This window comes from Lissotriton vulgaris, chromosome 10 (genome assembly GCF_964263255.1).
Source record: "Lissotriton vulgaris chromosome 10, aLisVul1.2, whole genome shotgun sequence".
Taxonomy (NCBI): Eukaryota; Metazoa; Chordata; class Amphibia; order Caudata; family Salamandridae; genus Lissotriton; species Lissotriton vulgaris.
Genome location: NC_141698.1, coordinates 11,892,159 through 11,917,423, shown reverse-complemented (window position 1 = coordinate 11,917,423; position 25,265 = coordinate 11,892,159).

Here is a 25,265-nt window from a genome sequence, read left to right as displayed (position 1 = left end):
GCCTTCGGCGCTTACGCACGCGACCCGACAGCCAAACCTCACGCATTACGCGTGAGCATGCCAAACCTCACGCATTACGCGTGAGCATGCGAAACCTCACGCATTAGGCGGAAACGCAGCAAACAACAGCTAAAGGACAGGGAAACCTGCGCAAACCTACAAACATGGATGCAACTTAACAGCACAAGCAGGTTTGAAGCACATCAGCCACCAACGCCCTCTCAAAGAGGACTGATGCATTTTGCCGCAAGGGCAACTCCGAATGCAGAGTGGGGCGGGCCCTAGACCACAAGCCACCCTAGCCCTGACAGTACACCCCCCTCCCAAGAGTGGTCTAGGGCCCGGCTTTAGAGGGTGGAGGAGGTGGAAACGGCGTATCAAGCGTGGGGCATGAACATTGTCAGCCGGTTCCCAGGAATCATTTTCAGCACCGTATCCCTTCCAGGAGACAAGATACCATAACTTGGAACCCCGACGTCTAGAATCCAAAATGTCTCGCACCTCATATTCCCAACTACCATGAACTAAAATCGGAGCTGGACGGGGAGCCAGATTCTGATTAGCAGGTTTAAGGAGGGAAGTATGAAACACTGGATGAATTCGCAGAGACCTAGGCAACAACAACTTGAATGTCACAGGGTTCACCTGTCGAAGAACTGGGTAAGGACCAATGTACTTAGGTTGAAACATACTTTTGTGTTTGAAGTTTAAGTTCTTCGTAGACAACCAAACTTTATCCCCAGGGGCATACGCAGGACCTGAACGATGTTTTTTGTCATATTGCTCTTTGTATTTCTTCTTGCTTTGTAACAAGCGATCCTGAATTTGACGGTGAATAGTTTGCATAAGTTGTACAGAGTCTCTAACTGCTGGTACACCACTATCATCTTTAGCCATAGTCAACGGTATGGTGTTAGGTTCATAGCCATAGAGTGCCTGGAACGGAGAGGAACCGGTTGATGAATGCGGCGAAGTGTTATACGCAAATTCAGCAATCCAAAGCAAATACAACCAAGATTCCTTAGAGTCCGTAACATAACACCTCAAGTATTGTTTCAAAGTTTGGTTCAGTCTTTCAGTCTGCCCATCAGTTTGGGGGTGATAACTTGTGGACATTTTGGAAGTGATGTGTAGGTCTTTACACCATTGTTGCCAGAACTTGGAAGAGAATTGAGACCCTCGATCCGAAAGCAATACTGAAGGCAGTCCATGTAAGCGCACCACATGTCGCAGAAATATTTGTGCCAACTGTCCCGCAGTGGGTAGCTGCTTACAAGGGATGAAATGAGCATATTTGGTTAAACTGTCCACAACCACTAGAATCACAGTATGGTGTTGAATTGGTGGTAAATCAGTAATGAAATCCAAAGAAATATGTTTCCATGGTTCAGTTGGTGTAGGTAGAACCTGTAGAAAACCTTTAGGCTTAGTGTGATCGGATTTAAATCTTGCACAGACCTCACAATCATTAGCCATTTTCAGCACATCCTTTTGCAGCGTGGGCCACCAAAACATCTTTTGTATTTTTTCCACAGTCTTTCGAGGGCCTGGGTGCCCGGCCATAGGATGTGAATGTAACCAGTTAAACACAGTTTTTTGTAATTGCAAAGAGGGCAGATAAACTTGCTTTCCATGGAAAGGTATCCCTTCTTTGATGGTTTGGTTAACATTGGAGTCCAGCCATGATTTCCACTGAGAATAAGGAAAATTTTCATGAATATTCTCCAAAAATTGGTCTGCCGAAAGTACATTAATTACTTTGCCTGGATCGATTATTGGTTGAGGAGTTCCTTCAAAGCGATGCAAAGAAGAGTCTTTTCTGGACAAGGCATCAGCTTTCTTGTTGTCTTGGCCTGGACGGAAGGTAATTATGAAGTCATATTCGGCAAAGAACATCATCCACCTGAGTTGCCTCGGGGTCAACATTCTGGCTGAGCTCATAAACTGTAAATTTCTATGATCAGTGTACACGGTTACAGTAAATTTCGCTCCCATTATGTAATGTCTCCATTCTTTGAAGGCTTCTAGAATCGCTAGTAGTTCCTTTTCAGCTATTACATAGTTTTGTTCTGCGGGATTTAGTTTTCGAGACATGTAGGCAACTGGATGCATTTGACCAGTAGTGTGATGTCTTTGAGAGAGAATAGCTGCTATAGCTACATCAGAGGCGTCAGCTTCAATGATAAAGGGTTCCTCTACATTGGGATGCATGAGAACAGGAGCTTCAGTAAAGGCTCTTTTTAACTTCTGGAATGCATGTTCAGCTTCTGTAGACCATTCAAAGTTCACCTTCTTCCTTAACAACCGTGTGATGGGAGCTACCACAGCAGAAAAATGATCAATGAAGCGGCGATAAAAATTCGCAAATCCCAAAAAGCACTGTATGTCTCGCACAGATGTCGGAGTGGGCCAATCAGCAACAGCTTTGATCTTTCTGTCGGTCATTTTCATCCCAGTTGGAGTGAGGAGAACTCCCAAAAATTCAACTTCCCGAACATGGAAATCACATTTAGATAATTTGCAGTACAAATTATGAGATTGCAGAGTGTTCAAAACCTTTCTGACGTGCCCTTCATGTTCAGCTTCGGAATCAGAATAGATCAAAATATCGTCTATATAGACAATAACAAAAAGATCCAAAAATTCTTTCAAGGCATCATTCAAAAAGAACTGAAAAGCTGCTGGTGCATTGCACAGCCCGAATGGCATCACCAAGTACTCAAACAATCCATATCGGGTTTTGAAAGCAGTCTTCCATTCATCACCTTGCCTGATACGAACCAAGTGGTAGGCTCCTCTGAGGTCCAATTTAGTGTAGATTTCTGCCCTTTTAACTTGATCCAAGAGAACAGGGATGAGAGGCAATGGATACTTATTTTTGACTGTGATTTTGTTCAACGTCCTATAATCGATGCAAGTCCTCAATTCCCCATTAGCTTTCGGAATGAAAAATAAAGGAGACGCTGCCGGAGACTTGGAAGGGCGGATGAATCCATTCTCTAGATATTGGTCGAGATATTCCCTCAAATGCTGGTTTTCTTTTTCAGATAAAGCATAAATGCGACAATTTGGGACACTAGATCCAGGTACTAGATCGATCTGACAGTCATAACTTCGATGAGGAGGAAGGAGAGCTGCCTTAACTTCACTGAAGACTTCTGCGAAGTCCTTGTAGACTTTAGGTAACAATGTTTCTTTTTCCTTGGCTGTGGCCAATTGACTTAGAGTTGTTTTTGAGGCATTAAGACAAGAAGAATGACAAAAATCAGACAGAAAAACCAGTTCTCTCTTTCGCCAATCTATGGTTGGATTGTGTAAGCAAAGCCAAGGCATTCCTAGAATAAAACCATACTGAGGTGCTTGGATAACATCAAATTGAAGCTCCTCCTTATGTACTTGTTGCTTAGCATCTTCACAGAACATAACAACCTTAGAAGTTTGCATGGTTACTGGCCCTCCAGCTAGAATTTTTCCATCCACCGCTTGCACTATTTCTGGAGTCTCTTTTTGTTCACAGATGATTCCTAAGCGTTGGGCAGTTTCTAAATCTACAAAATTCCCTGTAGCTCCAGAATCAACTAAAACTTCCATTTGACATGTTTCATGACTTAACCTGATTTGTACGGCCAATCTGAAATGAGCTTTGTAGTTAGAGACACATGAGTTCACAGAAGGGAAGGCAATGGTACCCAAGAGATCTCCCTTCAAACATCTTGGGCCAATTAGTTTTCCGATTTTAGATCTGTTTTTTCCAGAGCTGCTGACTTACTAGAGTTAGGAAATTTTCCCTTTGGCTTAGTTAAGCAGTCCTTCACGAAGTGACCCTTTCGACCACAATAAAGGCATTGTCCATTCTTTCGACGATTGTCTTTCTCATCTTTTGACAATGGTTGTCTTAAAGTTCCTATTTCCATAGGCTCCGAACCAGTTTCAGAATTTGTAGATTGAGGCCTAGATTTAGCTTCTGATCTCCAGTTTGGTTTGTCTGTTCTTTTTTTATCTGATCTCCGTTCAGAGAGTCTGTGGTCTAAACGCAGTGTTAGATTAATCAATTCAGAGCAAATTACTGGTTGAGGATCAATTTGTGCCAAAACATCTTTTAGATCGTCTTTTAGACCTTGATAAAAGAGGGCAGCTCTTTTTTCTTCTGGCCAAGAAGTTTCAGCGATTAACCTGTTGAAGTGAGACAAATAAGAAACAAGGTCCCTATTGCCTTGTTTCAACTGTAGTAGTTCTCGATCTGCGGATAAAGTAACAGTTCTGCGATCAAAAACCTTTTCAAATTCTTCCACAAACCTTTTCCAGTTGTAAAGCAGAGTGTCATCTTGTCTGACCAAAGGAACTGCCCAGTTTGCGGCATCTCCGGTCAAATAGGAAATTAAAAACGCAATTTTAGACTGTGGGGTTGGAAACGCAGCTGGTCTACAAGCAAAATGCAACTCTATCTGGGTCAAAAAGATTTGCACCTTAGAGGGGTCCCCAGAAAAACGTTCAGGAGCTGCCAAAGGAATCTGGGGGGGTACTGTAACAGCTATGTTTGTATTTCCTCTGCTAGCTCCAGTTTCTTGAAACTCTTCCGGAAGAGGAGTACTCTGTAATTGAATATTTTCCACCTTAGCTGCCAACAAAGCAGTTACATCCATGGTTTCCTTTAAGTCTGCTTGTATACGCATAATTGCAGACATTAAATCATTGATGGTGGCCATTATGACTTCACGTACAGACCAGGGGGAAAATAATTCGTGGGCTCACTATTCTGTCAGGCGACGTCTTCCTCAGGGTCTGTCGTGAAGTTATAAGGGCCCACCTCTCGATACCTCCAATTCCGAATGTAATTACTACACAGAATCTTGGAGTGATCAAGCGAGGGGAAAAGGGAATTGGGAAGGGAACTGCGGGGAAGGAGATCTGAAAAGGAAAAGTTAGTAACAAAATATTCTGCAAATTCTAAGTTAGCTATAACCTTTGTGGAGATTCTAAAACACAAGCCTATAAACAAGCTCTCTCTAATAATCCGAAAAGCTTCCTACACAGTTGTATTCAACATATAACACTTTATTAATTATGCTGTTTAATTTTCAATCACTTGTGAATAGCGAATTCAATCTCTTGTGAATTGCGACAGATTCTTCATCAAAGAAATAACAACACACTTCAGCAAATAAACTCCTTTACCAAAGCTTTGAAAGACAAGCTAAATGATTACCTCATAAACATCATCAACAAGAAATAACCCATTTGACCTATAAGCCAGACATCACAAAAAGGGAATGCGCCTAGACAATCTTGCAATAGAAACAGCTTTTACGCGCATTCAAATAAGCTTTGCGTTCCCCCAGAAACACTATCAACAACCCTTGCCAGCAATGGATTGCGATTATCTACTTGAGGAATAAAACATTAAAGGATTCGAACTTTCTTAGTTTTAGAAATCACTTATAATGCATTTGGCAGCTTTAAATATCACCTTTAAAAACAGAAGCAATTGTCAACATAATTAGCCAAGAACTGGGAACCAGGAATTCCTATTCCCTACCTGTAGAGTACGACCTACTCTACTACTCAGATGGATGAGAAATCCCCTTGAAACGCTCCAACTCGATTCTTGAAGGCTGGAAAGCTGAAAACGGAGCAAGCTGGAAACTGCCACGCCCCCTGCAATGAACACCGAAAGCCTCCGGTGAAATCCCACTCCAAAACGCTGAGCTGTGGGAAACAGGAAAGGGAGCAGGAAGAAACCACAGCCACTCCCTAGGAATAATCCAGAATAGTGAGCACAGGAGGCAGGGCGCGGTCACGTAAGTTAGCGTGCCTTCGGCGCTTACGCACGCGACCCGACAGCCAAACCTCACGCATTACGCGTGAGCATGCCAAACCTCACGCATTACGCGTGAGCATGCGAAACCTCACGCATTAGGCGGAAACGCAGCAAACAACAGCTAAAGGACAGGGAAACCTGCGCAAACCTACAAACATGGATGCAACTTAACAGCACAAGCAGGTTTGAAGCACATCAGCCACCAACGCCCTCTCAAAGAGGACTGATGCATTTTGCCGCAAGGGCAACTCCGAATGCAGAGTGGGGCGGGCCCTAGACCACAAGCCACCCTAGCCCTGACAGTACCCTAATATAGGTCCAAGGAACATCGTGCACTTTCTCTGCATCAGCTCCTGTTGTTTCATATGAACAAGCCTTATAAGGACATAACTCAAAATAAGGACAGAATGCCTTATAAGTACATCACGCCTTATAAGGACTGCAGCCTTTTATGGACTAAACCTTTCACCTAATGGCTAATATATTCTGCGGGGGTATACAGAGTCAGTCTGCCACCTGACCCACGGTATATGTTATCTGTAAACAGCCTAGGTCCTGCAAGACAGGGTACTATTGGAATATATATATATATATTGCAGAAAGCAGGAACAAAGTAGGAAATCCCACCAAGAAGTCCAGCTCCACACCAGAGGACAGTACACAGATTTTATTTGTGCACATAAAGAACAACGCGTTTCGGCAATGCCTTTCTCAAGTTGAGGAATTGCACTCTATCACCTATAGAAATATACCTCTTGATTCATGAACATGAAGAAAATACTATAGTTTTGGAACAAATACCAAAATAATAGACTGCAATTGCAAAAATGATTGTCTTATGTCCTCAATACTTCTAAATAAATCAATTTAAAATGTCTGAAGATGCAGAAAATGAGTGCAATAAAATCACATTTGAATCGCCAATGCAATCGTTCCGTAAGCCTGTAATTAACATGGAAGAAATACTACTAAGCCAATCGACGCGCTAGATACATTCCAAATCTAGAGCTCAATCGTGAATACAAATTAATAAAAATTAATAACATATAATTAAAGCAATCATAATTGGAACAGAAATCCAGAAGCGAGTCATGCTGTGTAAAATGGAACAGCTTTGGCAACATTAATGTACTGAAACAGATTTCTGCATATAACAGCTGGAAGGAAATATTATTGTACAATAAGAGCATGGAATGAACTTTAGTACATGAATAGTTTTATGAGGCTAATCAATTGTATATCATAGATGCATTCAACACATGTCACATTCTACACAGAACAATTTCAGTGCCACGACAGGGTAATGTACCCCATTGTAATTATGCATCTAAACTAAGAGCTATAAAAGGTAATGTACCTTACTGTAAGGGCGACAATCTCAAATGTTGTAATTATGCATATGTCAGTAGTATGACATACACGGAGTAGGCAATTCCTGTGTATGTGCGCCCCCCCATCCCAAACAAGTGATAACAATATATATACAAAGTGGTATTCACTGGGTTAGAGTAGACAGTGGGAAGATTAATAACCACCGTAGGTCCAAGAGGGAAATTTCGATTATATCGAGGACCCAGAATCAATATCGGAATACGATAAGCACCTTACTCTAGAAGAAAATTCAACAAGCCTATTATATTTCAATTGTGGCAATTACAATACATATATGCAGGTGCGATGGGGGCGTGGTCTGAGCGCCGACCGGGATGGCCGTGTGAGCGTGCAGCTCCGCGCCGAGTCCCGATATTACTCCTGGTGTTGAAGCCTATAGTGCCTCTGGAGAGGCGGAATCACCATCAGCGGTGAAAGCAGACCGGGGTGGAGTGTCTGGCAGCTGGTGGACCCTCGGGGACGTGTGGAGCCGAGTCCCGGAATCCGGAGGAGCCGACCCGAGAACAAGGACAAGATGGCGGCATGAGGCTCCGTGGAGGTCCGGAGCTGGGGAACGCCTGAGGCTGGAGCGCTGGTGGCGGCCGAGCAGAGCGAGGAAAGTGGAGGTGTGCCTGGAGGCGTCTTCGGAGCCGAACAAGGGGGCTGTTGCCATCGTCCCCCGGACAGCGGTGAGTGCGGCGCCGTCTCACCCCTCCCCCCTCGCTCCCCATCCTGGAGGCTGGAGCATGACGGGCGGACTTAGCGCTGCGGTGCCTGCAGCGGGCGGCGGAAACGCACTCCGAGCGCCGCTCTGGATCGAGTGGAGGGGGCCGCGCGAGTGAACCGGCCAGCCGTCTGGGGAGCCTGGGAAGCTACCACACCAGGCAGGCAGCGGACTTGGGAGCCGCGGTGGTGACGGGGTGCAGCCAGGGCCCCTGGTCAAAGAGGGGCACAATAACACCTGTACGCAGCGGGAAGCGCGGAGCGCCCTACATGCCGGGGGGGGGGCTATTTTGGCAGGACAACACCCGCCAGGGCCACGGCAAGTGTGGGGGGCGGAGCAAACTGGCGCATGAACTGGAGCTCAGTGGCTGACCCGCGGCCGCATGTTGGATCGGGCGGACGGCACAGTTGGAGCCGGGGGGCGCACGCCGCCTTGGCCGGGGAGTCATTGCTGACCCTGACCCGAACGGCGAGAACTGGAGAGGGGGCCCGGGGCCCTGATGGTGCCTGCAAGCTGTGAACTACCGGTAGCGACCGGAGCCTGAGGGGGTGCCCCAGGGTCACGAAAGACGCGAGGAGGGGGCTGGAACAATCGCTACTGAGGTGTGTGGCGCCCTGCTCGGCGTGGAGGCGGTCTTCCCTGGCTGGTGACAATAGTTGGCGGGCCTGTGGCAGGAGCGCTGTGGGCGGCGAGACTGTTGGCGGTGACCTAGGGGAAGCATCCACCATGGCCGAGATGGCCGCTTCTGGCGGGGTTCTGGAAGCACCCCAAGAACAAGATGGCGCACCCACCCTGGTTCCCACTGGCGGCACTCGGTCCCCACGGGAGGACTCCTCGCCGGAACAAAGGTTGAATCTGCGTCTTGATGCTATCCTGGAGGCGATTACCGCGACGAAGGAAACGCTGCACCACGATATAGCGCAAGTAGCGACGGGGCTGGGCCTACTGAAAGCAGACCATGCCAAGCTTTCTGATAGAGTGAAGGAGCACGAACAATTACTCCCGGATCTGAAACCTACTGTAGTGACGGCGGAACACAAGCTGACTGATATTCTTGGGCGTTTGGCGACTCTGGAACGACGGGCGGAGGATGCGGAAAGTCGTAACAGGAGGAATAACGTGAGGGTGGTGGGCCTTCCGGAGAAGATTGAAAAGGGTGATGCAGTGGCATTCATGGAGGACTGGTTTAAAACAGTTGTGGCGCCGGAGGGGCTATCTCCTTTCTTCTCCCTGGAAAGAGCGCATAGGGTTCCGGCCAAGCCGCCCCTGGAGGGCCGACCACCCCGACCAATGGTGGTGAAACTGCTGCATTACAAGGACCGCGACCTGTTGATACAAAGCGCACGATCCCGGGGCCCTTTCCAAGTGGAAAATAGCAATGTCACGATCTTTCCGGACTATACGCAGGAAGTACAGAGAAACAGAGCGTCCTTTCTAGCGGTTAAAAAAGAACTGAGGGAAGAGGGGATTCAGTACTCCTTACTCTTCCCTGCTAAACTGAGGGTTATCATCGACGATAGGACGCACTTCTTCCAGACTCCGGACGAAGCTTGGTCATGGCTGGAACTGTATCGTGCTGGGATGGACCGCACGCGCACGGGCGAAAGGGACAGGCCGAAACCGGTCCGGGTCCGGAAGTCGCAGCGCATTCGCTCGCGGAACAAACTCCAGCGGGCCATGCGAGACGCCAAGATGGCGGACGGCAAGAAAGGGGCAGTAGCTGCGACGGCAAACATTACAGGTTCGCAGCTGGACAGAACGTCGGATGGGTCGGCCTCGGAGGAGGAAGGAGGAAAATCTGGAGGCGATGAATCGGAGACGGGGAGTGCGAAAGGGCCAGTGGTTACCCCACAGACTTCAGATGGACTGTTTAATGAGTAATGTTTTGGTGAATCCAGTCACCTTGGGGTGCCTGCTGGGACAGACTCTCCAGACTTTTGATGCCATCAGGTATGGGGCTGTGCAGGCAACATGGGACTGAGGGCGCGGGGTGGGAGCTCTGCCTGCCCTGGGTCGGTGCTCTATCACCCTCTTGTGGCCCTTAAGGCCTTCTGTGGTGACGACCACAGATTAGTGTAAGTGTGTGGTTTTGATGGTTTGGAACGGGGCTGAAGCTGGGTTATTAGGTCCTGTCCTGGGGAGTGGGGTTTGGGGTGTTTTGCGGGGGGGTTGGGAAGGGCAACACGACTGCTGCAATGCGGGGTACAACTGTTGGATGCTGATACTGTACAGAAATGTCTATTATGGGGACGTTACCTAATGTGAAGTGTATTACATGGAATGTCCGCGGACTTCGAACGATGGTGAAACGCCATAAGGTGCATGCATACTTGGTGAGGCGGGGAGTGCAGATAGCAATGCTCCAAGAGACTCATTTAACTAAGACAGAATGTGGAGCCTTGCAGAAGAGGTGGCGGGGTCAGGTGTTTGGTACAACCTATTCAGCATTTGCCAGAGGGGCTCTAATATGGGTACGAGCGGGGACACCGTTCCAAGTCACGGCGCAGCGAGTGGATTCCGAGGGTAGGTATGTAGCGGTTGAGGGACGACTTTATGGCAGGGAGGTGGTACTATGCAGTGTGTATGCCCCCAATTCAGATCAGGCCCGCATTTTTGACGGCTTAACGGGTTCGCTGGCCCATTTTCTGGCTGGCCTTGTCTTATTGGGGGGTGACTTTAACTCGATTACTGATGTGGCACTGGATAGGTCGCACCCGCCTTTAGTCGACTCCCCAGTGCGCAGGTTGGCGGCTCACAGGAAAGAATGGCAGGAAAAGTGGGGATTGCTTGATGTGTGGCGGGGGCAGCATCCTGAGATGAGGGATTACTCCTACTTTTCTGCAATACACGAACTGCATGTTAGGTTGGACGCAGTGCTGTGTAGTGGCACGCTGGCGATGATGGTGACTCATACTGAATACCTGACCAGAACCATATCGGATCATAATCCCTTATTGGTGTCCGTGCAGTGGCAACAGGCCAGGTCGGCGGTCCCATCATGGCGGCTGAGGCCTGAAACGCTAGAAGACCTGGTGTTTAGTGACACGGTTCAACAGGGCATTGACGGCTACTTTGCGGAGAACAAGGGCTCAGCCTCGTAACGAGCGATAGAGTGGGATGCGATGAAAGTGGTGGTGCGAGGCGTGTGCATGGGTAAATTCTCGAATGCGCGGACGGCTGTCCTGAATGATCTGGTGAAAGCGGAAGTAGTGTTGAGGGACTTGGAACAAAGGAGGCCGGAACGACCAGAATTGCAGGAGAGGTTGGTGGAGGCTAAAGAGATAGTGGCGACTGCGACTGAACGGCTGAGGAGCTATGACTACAAGTTGTACAACATCAAGGTGCATGAGGAGCGTGATAAGGTGGGTGCACTCCTTGCCAAGCTTGCTGACCCAGAGCCTAGGGGGAGCCCGATCATGAGTATAAGAACGGAGGGGGGGGAGGTAGTGTGTTCGCAGACAGCGGTGTTGGCGTGCTTTCAGTCCTATTACACGGGACTATATGAATGCCACCTGGAGGCGGAGGAGGCAGAGATAGGCAGCTACTTGGCCTCGATCCCGCTGCCGGTGCTGGACAGTGAGGATGCTAAGGAACTGGGAGGGCCCATAACGCTAGCAGAGGTGAGAGTGGCAATTAAACAGATGGCTCGAAATAAAACCCCAGGGGTTGACGGCTTACCGATCAAGTTCTACGCCAAATTCGTTGACACCCTAGCACCGGAACTATTGGTGGTGTACTCGGAGGCCAAGCAATTGGGTTGCCTGCCTGAGTCGATGAGGGAGGCGCTAGTAGTACCACTGTTGAAGCCAGGCAAGGATGCACTGAGTGTGACGTCCTATCGACCTCTGTCGATGCTGACGGTGGATTATAAGATCCTGAGTCGTATTCTGGCCACCAGGTTGCTGCTGTACATGACCACACTAGTGCATAGAGACCAAGCGGGGTTTATCCCGACTAGGAACACCTCCATGAATATTCGACGGCTGGTTCGAATTTTGGATAGTGCCGGGACTTTGGATCTTGACTCCGTGGTGTTGGCAGTCGATATCGAAAAAGCTTTCGATAGCCTCGAGTGGGAGTATCTAGATGGGGTGCTGCTGAAATTCGGACTCGGAGAGGGATTTCGGAGGTGGACGAGGGTGCTTTACACGTCGGCTAGGGCAAGGGTGCGCCTGGGGCCACTGGTATCTTCGGCCTACCCTGTTTGTAGAGGGACGAGACAGGGCTGCTCGTTGTCCCCCCTGCTGTTCGCATTGGCGATGGATCCGCTGGCGGCGCAGGCGAGGTCAGGCACTATGTACAATGGGATTGCGCAAGGCCCGGAGTCGCATTATATATCATTATATGCTGACGATTTGCTGCTGTACTTGGCAGATCCCGAACGGTCCCTGGAGGGAGCAGTGGAGATGCTGGTAGGATTCGGTCGGTTGTCGGGCCTTAAGGTGAATTGGACTAAGACCTGTATATTCCCACTACGGGCGGGCACGCCCTGTCCCCCGCTAGTGCGGGAAGTACGGTGGGAACCTTCGGGCTTCACCTACCTGGGGGTGCGCATTTATCATACGGCGGCGGACCTCTTGGAGGGGAACATAGGGCGTTGTATTCGGGCGCTGAGGGGCAGCGTGGCATTCTGGGCCTCTCTCCCTCTGTCCGTGTTGGGTCGAGTGGCACTGTTGAAGATGGTGGCGCTCCCACGGCTGCTCTATTATTTTCGGACCTTGCCGGTGTGGGTCCCACAGCGGGTCTTCAAGGACCTGAAGATGTTGGTGACCGGCTTCCTTTGGGGCCATGGCAGACGGAGGGTGGCGCTGGAAACCCTAATGAGGCCTAAGATTGAGGGGGGGATGGCTGTCCCTGATTTTGAACTGTACTACCTGGCGGCGCAACTACAGATACTAACACAGAATGTGGCCAGAGAGTTCAGGGGTCCTGAGAGTGCCCGTGGTACTGGTATCCAAAGGTACATCCTATCTTATATTATCATGCAACAGAAATTAGACTCGAGGGATCTCACGGTGGAAGAGAGGACGCTTAAGATGTGCTGGCAAAGGAGTCTGAAAAGAGCGAGGAAAACCCGATCGTATGCCCCGGAGATACCGCTGGGGATGTTGACCGCGCTACCGCATGGGGGCGACTGGTCCAGGCTCCTGGAGTGGGAGGAGTTGGGACTACAGATGGTGGGGGATTTATACATTGATGGCGCGTTGGTCCCCTATCAAACATTGCAGGAGCAATTTGGCTTGCCAGACGGTACCTTTCTATTGCACGCGGCGGTGGTGGCGGCGATGCAAAAGCATTGGGGGGTAGGGCTAGCGGAGCCGGAAGTGACCATGGCGTGTCAATACGTGGTGATGGCTGCGGGCACTGTTAAGGCGGTAACATGCCTCCACACGAGGATGTTGACCGAGGGGCTGACGCCACTGCTGGCTTTGAAGTCGCGGTGGGAGGATAGCTTAGGCAAGCCCATACCGGACACGGTCTGGAGCCAGACCCTGAGGCGGACGTGGAAGGGTACGAGGAATGCAAGATTTCAGCAGGTGCATTTCTTCGTAATACATAGGGCGTACCTGTCGCCGGAGAGGATAAAGCGATACTTCCAGGTGCTTGACGCGGGGTGCCCACGATGCTTGGCGCCCGAGGCTGACTTGGATCACCTGTTGTGGGGGTGTCCGACATTGGGGACGTATTGGCTGGAGGTGGGGGAACTTCTAAATGCGGTGACTGATAGGGAGGTGGACTTTGATATGGCGGCGTGCCTCCTGCTCTGGTTCCCTCATACAAAAAAAACGAAAATTACAAGTAAATTTATTGATTTGGGACTCATGTTGGCACAAAGGGAGATAACCTAGCACTGGAAATCTAAGGAAGGCCCGTCGGTGAGGAGATGGACGAATGAGCTGTTGAAGTGGGCGGGCTGCGAAAGCGTTATTAGGATGCGGCAGGCTACTAGGCTTGGCAAGGAGAGCTGTTTGGAACTGGCAAGGGCTTGGGAGATGGTGGTGCAGGCATTGCGTGATTACCTGGTGGAGGGTGAGGAGGAGGAGCCATAGTCCATGAGGATTCCGTGTACTATTAGCGATTGCGAATGACTCCTGATGTGTGACATGCCCCAGTGACAGTACGGATTTAAAATGCCCGCATTAGCAGCAGCAGTAGTAGTAGTAGTTGGGGGGGGGGGGGCGTTCTACGGGAGGTAGCTCGACCTAGCGGGATGGCCCTGACTTAGTGGATAGACCTTGGGATTGACCCGGGGGCGGGGGAAACCCGGGATGGAAGGTAGGCACGCAGGTTACAACACTGGGAGGATCTGGTCGGAGGAAGCTGGAGGACTATAGACGGCACTGTGCTGGCTGGGGTACAAGCGGTTAGCGTAATTCCCATGAAAATCCTGATTTAGCTGGGTGGTGCTTGGGGGGGGGGGATTTAGGGGGGTAAAAGCAGATACTGAGAGGTGAAGCTGATCGGATACCGGGAAAAGGAGTACACTGTAGCACCTTCCTGGTAGGACAGACCTGACTCGCCGCCCAGCCTCCGGGATGTGGGCTGAATGGCTGTGTACGAAATGTCTAACATTGTTCAGGTTGGGACGCTGGGAGTGTACTGATTGGCATATACTGAGGTCTTGTTTCTAATTCTGCAATAAAAACACATTTAAAAAAATATATATATATATATGCAGGTGCGATCCCTATTATGGGCCAACTAGATCTCCCCAATATATATATATATATATATATATATATATATATATATATATATATATATATATACATATATATATATATATATTCCCTTGTTTAAAATCATCTTATTTTAATTTAATTCATGATTTGCTTTTATAATTCAGAGGCTATGACTAGGGCTCACAGGAAATAGACGATCATTCATTTATCTCATCTAGGAGAACTTATGGAGCAGAGCAAAGAAGACAAGATGGAGTACGGAGGGTATTTGGAGAGACCATATGCTTAGGAGGATGGCTGTGGACACATTTGATAGTAACAACAAGAAATCTATTGCAGAAAGAGGAAAGCGAGCAACCCTGAAAGATTGGCAAGGACAAATTTAGGGCAAAAAACTCATTAGAAAAAAAGTATGGAAAAGGAATGGAGTGCAAGGATAAAAAGTACATATACGAAGGGAAAAGAAAAGTGAGATTCAGCCATCAAGAACGGAAAGTATGAAAAAGTAAACTGGAGTAATAGAAAATGTATGTTCTAAGATGTTCCAATATTGTTGAACGGCTTTATACTTCCTAGGAAAAATTGTGTGTCTATTGGACAACATAAACGCCAGGATTGTCACGTGCCAGATTGATTCTATGCACACCCCCAGGATATGCTGGCTGTAATCCTGCCAGCCCACAGAGCACTATTGGTACTGTAGGAGGATGGATACCTGACTATGGTTACCCCCAACTTTTTGCCTAGTGTTGAGCTGGTTTTCGACTTAGTTGGCCTGGGATCCTGCTAATCAGGGCCCCAGACTATCTGCTCCCTCTGTAAAATGGACACCATGTACTTTAGGTACATGCCTAATTGGGTATTGGGTCACCTTTGTGAGCCCCTGTATAGTGTACCAAAGGTACCCAGGGCATAGGTGCATCCAAGGCCTACCAGGGGCTGCAGCATGAATTATGACACCCCTGGCTGGCCATCCAAACTGACACTACAACCTGATCTCTCAACTTGGGCAAGGTCGTGTAATCACCCCTTGCTTAGATATAGTATACCTATATGTTATGTTATGTTATGTTATTCACACTTATACCGCGCACAGCTGCCCCAGCAAAGGGGCGTCCTGGCGCTTAACAAGGTACACAAAACACAACTCCGCTAAAAGGCCAGAAAGAGGGAACAGCAGAAAACAATTTAATAAAAGCTAAACAAATAAAATAGTCTTAATGGCGTGTCTAAACTGCAGAAGGTCATCAAGAGCCCGGGTGTGAGGGGGGAGAGAGTTCCACCACTTCGCCGCTAACACTCGAAAAGAGCGGCCACCGGCTCTACTCAGCCTGAAGCGCGGAACAACTGCCAGATTTTGGCCCAGAGATCTGAGGTTCGCGAGGGTACATATGGTACCAGCAAGTTCTCCGGAATTTGGGGGGACGTACCCTTGAGGATTTTAAACGCAAGGCAAAGTACCTTGAATTTGATCCTCTGGTTCACAGGGAGCCAATGGAGAAAACGCAGCGTATTAGAGACCGAACACTGCCTTGGCAGACCTATCACCACTCTGGCTGCAGCATTTTGAACTCGCTGCAGCCGGGTGAGGTCCGACTGATTAACCCCCGCCAAAAGCGAGCTAGCATAATCCAGCCGGAACAACACTGACGCTTGAACCACCAGTTGCCTGGTGGGTGCGTCGAAGAATTTAAGGATAGGTCTTAGACCTCTGATAATGCCATAGCAGGTAGCCGCCACCTTCTTGGTGTGACAGATGAAACTGAGGGTAGGGTCAAGCCAAACCCCTAGGTTTTTTATCTCCGATGCTGGAGAGGGGGTCACACCCAATTCAGGGGGCCACCACCGGTCACCCCATAACTCCGCCTGCTTGCCGCCCACCATATCCTTGGTCTTTTTGGCATTTAACTGGAGACAGTTGGAATTCATCCAGTTGGCCACTGCCCGTAATCCGTCACGGAACCTGGGAGCCTCCATATCTGAGTCCCCACTCAACGTGACCGCCAGCTGCGTATCGTCTGCGTATGATACCATCGTCAAGCCCCATTGCTTGACGACCGCAGCCAGCGGCCTCACGTGAAGGTTGAATAGAGTGGGACTTAACGATGAGCCCTGTGGGACACCCAGATCCAACGGATAAGATTTAGACTTGCCAGGCGGGATCTAACCCTATATATAGACACACAGACACCTATAAGTCACTCCTATGGCAGACCTCGACAATCCTGGTGGCAGAGTGCTTGGTTTTATGTGAGATGGTGCTCTAGCATGAGCTGAGCCTGTCTGCAGCTTTCGGAACCATGTCCTTATAGCTGTTCTATGATATAGCCATACCATATACTCTTAAGTGCATTGTAATCCTCGCGGTTAATGCTAACTTTGGTTTGGCTTTATCAAAACATGTCGTGTAAGGTGTCATACGCTTTGTAATACTACCCCCCCCCCTGCCAATTCTGGTGGCGGGGGTAGCATTCCACCCTTCTAGAGGAGAAGGGAAAAGTTACTGCTTTAACCGATTAAAGTTAAACAGAGCCTCAGCATCACAAAATGGATGCTGCTGCCACAGACACGAGTCTGATCTCCTGCTGCTGGACGAAACTCCGGCAGGGGAGGCCTGGACAATCAGTTTCCTGCCTTGGGAGGTGCAAGCACCTCCCCAGACAGGCTCTTGTGTATTGGGGCAGGGTGGGTTGGATGAAATGAGACACTGCCTGGGGCACACAAGGTTCCCCATGCATAGCCCGGTTCAAACCAGTTGCTGGGGCACTTCAGCCCCAGCTCTGGTGCGAAACTAGACAAAGGGAATGGGGTGTAACCACCCCCTTCCCTGGTCCCACCCATAGGAGGGACCTAGCAGGTAATCCAGCCCCTCAACTCAGTATATAGGTAGGAGCTGAGTCTAGAGACTTTAGATTATCCTGACTGAAACTCTGAAACGAAACTTTGGACCTTCGACATTCTACTGCAACTAGAAGACTGAAGAAATATCCCTTGTGGCCAAGGAGTGACCACCCTGTGCAAACAGGCACCATCAGCAACTTGCCGGTTTGCTTTGTCACTGCTCCCTCCGGAACCCGATGACCCAGCAATGCAGGACTGGACTTCCAGACTTCTCTGACACCGACCCACACCCACAGCAAAGCTGAGACCCGTGGCGGACACGAGAGACGTGGTACCAGATTCCCTGGACTACCTGCATCTTGTTAACCGTGCAGCTTCTTAGGCTTCCCCGAAGTTGTGCATTGGGGTTTGAGAAGCCCCAGCCCGAGCAGTAAGTGCACCAAAGCTCAGCCCTCTACACTCCATGAGTGCCGCGTGCGGCCGGTGCCTGCATTTCTCCTTGACGCGTCTTTGCAGTTGCTAGCCCATTGGCTAGTAGCCCTCCTGAAGACTCCATTTTGAATCAACACCACTTGCCTGATTGCTCCGGGCTTGCTCCTGCTTTCCTGTAAAGGGGAAGCTCCCCAGACCTTGCTGGTCTGAACAGAAGCCGATCTTCCTTTTCTGCATGGGTTGCCTTTGCCAAGGCTTGTTCACTCCAATCCGGAAGTCGACGCTGCCAACAGCGAGATCCTTTGTGCCTCAGTCCGTTTCCAGCTCCTGGTTGTCGTCGACACCTCCTGGTCCACGTGGCTGCAGAGACAAGCTTTGCATCTTCACCTGATTGCTCCCAACATCGCCTGGTTCCTTCCTGGTTCCATTTTGGTCACTGGCTAGTGACCCAGACTCTGTCCCCTCAGCTTTCAGGTTCTTCACAACATCGATCCACTCTTGGATCCACCCGGACATCTTCCTCCTGGTCGCCTGCAGCATCTTCTTGCAGCTCTCCATAGTATTCGACAACGAAACCCGACAGAACTTCACACCTATCCACCCGGCTTCCCTGGGTGAGGTAACTCGAGCACTCCGGTGCTCCCGTGGGTAACAACTATCCAAGTGTCCTAGTGTAACTGGGTTTTCCCGTAGTCCACCCGGAAGTGTCCGAAATCAACTACTTTGTTAACTTTACGTTCCCATTGACTTTCTATGGTAACCCGCGTGTGTGTTTAGACACTGCACACGCATCCTGTGGGCCTCCTACTTCCAAGCCTTTGGTTGTCCTGTGTAGCCCCAGCGATTCTATAGGACTTAGGCCTATTCACCTTTCCTGAAGTGGTTCTTATACCACTACTTTAGTATATGGTTCGTGTGGCCCCAAGGGCAGACTTGTATTTGTGCAACTTATAGTATGCTTATTGAGTAACTTGTGCTGTATCTCGAACTCTGGTCATTAAGAGTACAGAGGGGTTGTGTTAGTAATAAATACATCTATATTTGATATATACCTTGTGTGGTGTCCTATCATTTGGTATTCAAGGGATTATATATGGTAAAACAGCTGGCTTCACATGCTCTCTCAAGTTTTAGCCTAAGACTGCTTTGTCCATGCTACCGCTAGGATAGCTGGTCTATAAGGTTGACTTTACAACCATCACCATAAGAGTTGTTTGGACTAGTGTAATGTGCTCACTAGAATAGTGGACATCATATACCAGGCCAACTTCTCACATTGGTTGGGATAAGAGCTTGCTGTTGTTTTACCATATAATCTTGAGATATCATTTGAAAGATCACATTAAGGTACCTTGAGGTACATATAAAAACAAGACTTAGAATACTTACGTTCTACTGAACTTAGTTGTTGTAGAGCAAAGGGCCTAGCACACCCAGACTACAACTCCTACAGAGGTTTAGTAGGTAACACTTAGTGTAGGTAGATGCACACACCACACCTCACTAGATCATGTCTCTGAGAGCAGAACCAAGTGGATCTCTCCCAGTGGAGGCAGATCCTTTAAGGATACCTTCCAGATGAGATACCCTAACCTTCCATGATTTGAGGCACTTGTGCACAACTAGGAGGTTCAAACAGGGTTCAAACCCTACCCTCAAGCACCTGATAGAACTCATGGAAGAATATGATGCTAAGAAAGCAGCTAACCCAGGTCCTACATGCAATGCAGAAGAGGGTCAGCCCTCAGCAGAGGATTCCCCTGATCACAACCTAGTTGATGACAGTGAAGTAGAGGAGGACTCTGAGGGGGATGACAATGGCCAGGTCCAAGTTTGAGTACTTAGCCAGGCTAACCTAAGCCTACATGGGTCTGGAGAGGGCCTAGTACCTTACAGACCCCCAAGCAGGCTTAACACTGACCACAGAAGGAGGAGATCCCTATCCAGGGAATCTCATCACTCTGGTGTCTCCATTGGATCAGATGCTGTCAGGAGAATGTCTTCCCCTGACAGAAGAGAACATCAGGCCAGAATGGAAGAAGTCAATCTGAGGATTGAGAGGCAAAAACTTGCCCTAGCCAAAGAGAGATTTGCTCTTGCTAGAGAGCAAAAGTTAAGTGGATTAGATTCCACTGGTGGCAGCAACATCCCTAGAGGTAGGGAGAGGTCAGATGACCATAAAAACCTAAGTAAGATTGTCCCTCCCCACAAGAGTGGGGATGACATCCACAAGTGGATAACTGCTTTGGAGAGGGCTTGCAAAGTACAGCAGGTACCCCACAGTCAGTGGGCAGCAATCTTATGGCTCTCCTTTTCGGAAAAAGGTAGAGACAAGCTCCTCACAGTTAGTGATGAGCGTGCTGATAACTACACAGTCCTCAAGAGTGCTCTGGTTGATGGGTTTGGCTTAACCACTGAACAGTATAGGTTGCTGTTCAGGGATACCCAGAAGACACAGACTCAGGACTGGACTGATTGTGTAGACTGTGCTACTAAGGCTCTGGAGGGCTGGTTACTGGGCAGTAAGGTCAAAGACTATACAGGATTGTATAATTTAATTATGAGGGAGCAGATCCTTAATAATTGTCTGAACCAGCTTCTACATCAACACCTGGTGGACTCTGATCTGACCTCTCCCCAAGAATTGTGTAAGAAGGCAGACAAATGGGTCAGAACCAGGGTTAGGCCTAAAAATCAGGGTGGTGACCAAAAGAAAGATAATACCAAGCCTCAATAGAAAGGTTGGGATAAATTTAAAGATACGTCCACTACAGGGCCCCAAAAATCCTCTGAGGAGGGTGGGTCCCAAACGCCTCCCTCTAACCCTAAAAAGCCTTATTGTCATGTATGTAGACAACCTGGCCATTGGAAAACTGACAGCAGTTGCCCAAAAGCCAACAATAAGTAAAAAGTTCCTCCAAGCAATACTCCAACACCTCCTGTTACTACTAGTAGTAATCCCCCTGGTGGTGGGAGTGCCCCCAACAATTTGGCTGGGTTTACTTGGGGAACTCAGGTGGACTCTGGCCTAACCAGGTCCCCTACCCTAGCTGCTCTTGTCTGTGAAAATGGCATGGGGTTTGCTATCTTCACTGCTTGTCCCAACACTTTGGGCAAGTACAGGCAGGAGCCCCTCATCAATGGTCAGAGAGCTGAGGCCTATAGAGACACAGGGGCTAGCATCACTATGGTGACTGGGAGTCTGGTCCCCTCAAGGCAACTTTTACCTGGGTTCACATACCAGGTGATCAATATTGATGGAGTGCAGACAGATCATCCAATGGCAGTAGTAAATCTCAGCGGGGGAGGTGTCACTGGCCCAAAGAGAGTGGCAGTGTCTACAAACTTGCCTGTAGATTGTCTACTGGGGAATGATCTAGAGATCTCAGCCTGGGCTGAGGTAGAACAAGAAACCTATTTCAAAATGGTAGGTCTCCCTGGAAAGGTTAGTGGGGCTGTGATGGCCACGGCCCCAGCTCAAGATTTCTTCCCTGAAAAGGTTGGTAGGGTTGTGCTGGTCTCAGCCCAATCTCAAGAAGATTCCTTCCCTGAACAGGTTGACAGGGCTGTGATGGTCACAGCCCAAACTCAAACCGAGTTCCTTCCAGAAGTGGTTGGTAGGGCTGTGATGGTCACAGCCCAAAGTCAAACAGATATATGTGTTGTGAAGCCTGAAACTATGGATCACTCCACACAAACAGAGAGCATTGGGGAGGAAGAAAAGTCTCCCTCCCATCAGACTTTAGGTAAGGGTCAGCCTCCTGAGGGAACTGATCCTACCCCTTGTGAAGAAACTGCCCCAGAGATAGCCAGGCCTGGCCTGACTGTTAGGGTTTCGCTACATGGGCTGCGCAGAAGACCTTGACATGTGTTTATCTTTGGTCTCCCCTATGTTCTTTACACACGTTCCCTAATGCTTACTGAACTTCCCTACACGATAGTAGTCTTTTTTGAGACGCTCCCTTATTCACATAAAGGGACGCGTCTGAACGTAGCCATTGCTTGGCTTACTGTTCCAGTACCATGCCCCCTTCTTTCCTTCCTGGTTGCGAGAGGCGCCTTCCCTTGGCGTCGCTACTTTGCTCCCGTTTCTTCTTATACCCTGGAAGAACTTATCTTCCGACCTTCAACTGTAGCCGGACAACGCCCTTATCAACTGACAATCATTCAGCATGGAGAGTCCTTTGAAAATCTCCATTCGCGCCATAGACCCGACCATTAGTTGCGAGGAGGTTATCTAGGACCTCTACTCTCCCCTCCCTCCCCTGAAACCATTTTTCCCGCCCTCGGAGCTCGGAGTTCCTCGGAGAGTTTACTCTCCATCCTTTTAACTCGGGCTGTTCATTGTCCCCACTTTTTGGCTCCTGCTTGACCGGACGGTCATTTCGGGGATCATATTTATTTTCTTATGCCCTGCTGAGAGAGTGCTCGCTCCGCCTGGAAACGTTTTCCCGGGCCAGGCAGCACTCCTCTTGAGTGTGTAGCTGCTCCACTCTTTGTCCCCATGGAGAGCCGGCTAGTGCACCTCAATTCCTCTTCCCATTTATTTAGTGTATGTTTGGTGTATGTATGCGTCCTTTCCTGAGTCCTACTCTATTAGGCCTGGAATCATAATTCCCAGGCAACGCTCTTCAGCAAGGACCCCCTTCACCAAGGCAGCCCATGGACTTCACTGGGGTAAGTGACTTCTGTATAAAACACATGTCAATGTAATGAAGTGGGTGCTCTTTGGATATTGTTTAGTAGTATTACTGCCTGTCCTGTTTTCTTACAGCACTGACTACACCAGCCAGACCTGCATCATCCCTGTTGTTTAATCCCTTGTATGGGGAGAGTTGTGGACTCTCCTTGGGTTATCCCCCCATACTTTTAGAGAACAGCTATCAGGAGTGTGTTTACTATTGCATTCTTGGTACTGTTTTTTGGAGATTAGGGGGATTTATCTTCGCTCCCGTGGAATCTAGCTTGTATCCTTTAAAGTCTGACACTGACAGAGCCTCTGATGTCAGTGGACCCTTCCAAGGTGGGACCCAGTCTGGAGCAGGCAACCTGCCCCTCTCTACCCTGCCTCAGTCAGCCCAGGGCTGTACAGGTCAGGGAGGCCAGTGGACCCCAAAGGGCCCCCTGTCCAGAGGAACCCCTCATCAGCAGATTAGGGGCACCCAGTCTAGCAGCCCTAGCCAGGTGAAAATTCCTCAAACCTCTGAGGGAACTCCCTTACCCTTAGGTAGGAACCTCCCCCAGGTGGACTCTGTTGGGCACAGGCAAACCTGGAGCCCAGTGGCCCCAGACCTGTCCTGTCCCTCCAGAAGTCCAACCAAAGGGAACCAACCTCCAGCTGTAGGTAGGAAGAGGTTGACCCTGAGAGCACAGTGCAACTCAGTTAAGGAAAGAAAGGCCTATATGGTGGAGAGTGATTGGAGCAAGCTGAGCCCAACAGTAGTGGAGCCTCACTTCAGTACTCCATCTAAGTATGGGCGAAATGTGCTAATTCGCGTTCCGCGAATTCGCGGATTTCCCCGCAAAATTGCAAAAAAATCAGCGAATTCACGGAATTTCCTGCAAAATCGCTGATTTTTTGGCGATTTGCACTGGATGCCACACACTAGCACTATGAAACGTCTTCCCGTCCTTTCCCCCTATGATGGACAGCTCACTCAAGGGACCTCAGAGCCTTTTGGCGCGGTGCAAATTTACAAGCACACATGGTCACTGGAGACACATCTTCCGGCTCTTTACACAGCTGCAGTGTAGTAAAAGCACTATGGGGCAGATTTACAAGCCCCTTGCGCCTCTTTTGCGCCGCTGTTGCGTCACTTTTGTGACGCAGCGGCAGCACAAAAGATGCGCCATGGTGCTGGGTATTAACAACGTGACGCATCTGAGAGATGCGTCACGTTGGAAAGCCCTGAGCCATCAGGAGGCGTTCCAGCGCAGGGGAGGGCATTCCTGCGCAGGAACGCGTCCTAAAAGTGGCTGAGTGAAATCTACAAGATTTCACTCAGTCACTTTTAGGCCATTGCTACGTCAAAACCCTGCGCCTGCTTCGTAAGGCTTGACGCAGCATTGGGGAGATAGGGCCCCCCAGAGCATTGCTGGAGCTGCGTCGCACTTGCGACGCAGCTCCAGCAATGCGCCGCTTTTACGGCACAGATGCGTGATGCATCTGTGCCGTTTTTGCCACATGGTGCTCAGCATTGTAAATGCGGCGCACCATGGGTGGCGGGGCTGCGGCGCACAATAACTAGCGCATCCCTGGGGATGCACCAGATATTGTAAATCTGCCCCAATACATTTAGCCAACGAGGGAGCACTTACTGATTAGACAGTAGAAAGTACTCCAGTTGAGTAGAGGTATTGCACAAAACAGTGGCATCTTCATGGACAAACAAGCAGGGCGGGATTCCTTCTGGCACGATGCTCCTGTCACAAAAATTAAACCTCAACAGAAAGCACTTACAGATACAAATTAAGCAGGTGCCCTAGTTGAAGCTCAAATTCAGTAACATAGTAAATCAGCCCTAAAAAATTGTGAGCAGGGTCGAGGCTGGGCAAGTGTCCTTAATCCCCATATCTGCCCTCTTAAATGAGCTGTAATCCTTGAGGAGATCTGTGTATCCATGAGTTTCTCGAGCGCCATCCCAGTGTAGTTCCCGTGACCAGGAACCTGCTTTCTCCTCAACTGCTGCCCTGCTCGGCCTCTGACCCTTTAAAACAAGAGGCATGTGAACTCGCATTGAAGCCCTGCACACCACACACTAGCATAGCGCTAGTGTGTGGTGTGCCTCTTGCACCCCTGTCACCCTCTAGTTCATCACAGCACCCTCTGGTTCACCACTGTCACCCTCTGGTTTACCCCTGTCACCCTCTGGTTCACCACTGTCACCCTCTAGTTCACCCCTGTCACCCTCTGGTTCACCACTGTCACCCTCTGGTTCACCCCTGTCACCCTCTGGTTCACCACTGTCACCCACTGCCACCCTCTGGTTCACCACTGTCACCCTCTGGTTCCTCACAGCACCCTCTGGTTCACCACTGTCACCCTCTGGTTCATCACAGCACCTTCTGGTTCACTACTGTCACCCTCTGGTTCACCACTGTCACCCTCTGGTTCACCACTGTCACCCACTGCCACCCTCTGGTTCACCACTGTCACCCTCTGGTTCACCCCTGTCAGCCTCTGGTTCATCACATCACCCTCTGGTTCACCACTGTCACCCTCTGGTTCACCACTGTCACCCTCTCATTCACCACTGTCACCCACTGCCACCCTCTGGTTCACCAATGCCACCCTCTGGTTCACCCATGTCACCCTCTGGTTCATCACAGCACCCTCTGGTTCACCCCTGTCACCCTCTGTTTCACCCCTGTCACCCTCTGGTTCACCACTGTCACC